Genomic DNA, 2,018 nt, shown 5'->3' on the forward strand with positions numbered 1-2,018 from the left:
GTTGGTATGGCAACATTAGTCTGTGTGATCACTACTGCGTAGAGTTGGCTGACTTCCAGTGTTAACCTGCTTAAGATTAATTGGTGTGTCATTGCTCTGTTTAGGCTGAAACATTTTCAAAAATCCTTGATGTTGAAACCTGTACAGAAGTCTGGAGTGGTTTGAGTGCAAGAGTGCAAGTGTTGAACTGCTGTTTTCAGAAACTGGTATTTGTCCCTGCCAGGTCTGGGGATTTAAGACCACTACGGGCAAATAATAAAAGTTTGTCTTGCTGCGAATTACTGCACCTCCCAAAGCTGCCTGTAACAAGTTTGTTTTTGCGTCTTTCGGCTTTTCCTGGTTAGGGGTCGTCACAGCAGAACTCCAGTCTGCTAATGATTGGTAGGTGATTTTTACGTGCCGAGTTACCAGCCCTGACACAACCTTCAACGAAGGTACACCCATTCATGCATGTCTCCACGCAGAAGATTCTCTAGCTGAGAATCTAACCGGACAGCATCTTACTGTGAGGCGACAACGCTACCGCAGTACCACCACCGCAGATCTCTGCCTGTACCAAAAGTACTCATTCCAAATTTTTTTATCCTATTCTGCCCTCAAGGGGGGCAGACATCCTGATTCCTTTGGAAAACTAAATCTGTCCAGTAATGCACAAAAGTAGCCCTACCTTTGTCGGAATAAATTTCCATTTACTTCTAATGGAACACCAAAAAAAAAAGTTTGACAGTCTGCAGATAATGTCATTGACTGGTGTGCATTGAGTTTTACAAATGTTCTTGCGTGATGCACTACACGTTCTCCGAAAAGCTTGCAAAACTATCAACAAATTACTGAATAGTCTCTCTACAAGAATGGTTTTGCGGGTTTCAGTTCCTGACAGTTGCTCCTTCCATCTCCCCTCCTTCCTCTGACATTAGTATAAAACCTGTTCTGAAGAGCAGGACTTTTAGATAGTAAATGTTTGCATATTCATGTATTTTTATATGTTTTTGTATGAGTGTGTACATATGGTATTTATCTTTTAGATGTCTCTGAATTTTTAATTCTTGGTTTAATTGCAAGATTGTGTTTTTTATTGGCTGTTCTATGTTTAAAAGTGGAGTAATGGTTGTGACTTGTCTGAGGAAGTGGCTTGGATAGCTGTGAAAGTTATGCCACCTCTCTGCTTTGGGCTGTCGTGTCTAATCTTTTGGATTTATATCTTAGCTGTTGGCTTTTTGGTGATACGTTTTGGTGCTACATTTATCCCTATGGTAGGACTTTGTTGCTATTTTCTTTATTTCGTCACTTTATTTTGTTACTGACCTTTGTTTTCATGTACTGACACCTGCTTGTTGCCCTGCTGAGGGGGTCACTTGTGCAAGTGCAGTGGAGCGGGGATAGGAGTCCTGAGCTGACATCTCAGCCATTCTCATTTGTCAAAACTGTTGCAGCAGCGTTTTGCAGAGAGGTGGGGAAAGTGTCAGAATTGGTGGAGGCGGGGGGGGGGGTGGAGGTGTGCCTTTGTAAGTCTGGTGTGAATGTTGTGCATTATTCAATGGAGGGATTAAGATTAAGCTTTGCTCAGTGTGATTCCTGTTGATTTTTGTCATTGCTTAAGATATGTACACCACTGTCACTCTTATAGTGCCCTTTCTGGAGTATGGTATTACGGTTACAGCTGCTGGTAGTGTTTCAGTGCACGTGTATCATGAAGTATGTACGTGCCTGTGTGATTTGGGGTAGTTGCAAAGGAACAGGTAAGCGTGTCACATCTGTTATCAGTGTACCTCACAAGTGTCCCTAATTTTGACTAGTACAAGGTATTTGCTGCTTAAAAATATTCATTACAATGAAAGACTGTTCACTTTCTGAAAGTACTAATTGAGGTCTTATTTTGTGAGCTGACTAAATCAGTAGTATTACTATTTTCAGAAGTGTCTGATTTGGAAGCTTCTGTTGCTGTGAGGATGAGATGCTACATACAGTTAAACTGTTTCACTTATGTCAAACCTGTCTTTAAATACTACAGTTCAGGT

The sequence above is a fragment of the Protopterus annectens genome, chromosome 4.part0 (genome assembly GCF_019279795.1).
Source record: "Protopterus annectens isolate FY-2018-M chromosome 4.part0, PAN1.0, whole genome shotgun sequence".
In the NCBI taxonomy this organism is placed as follows: domain Eukaryota; kingdom Metazoa; phylum Chordata; order Ceratodontiformes; family Protopteridae; genus Protopterus; species Protopterus annectens.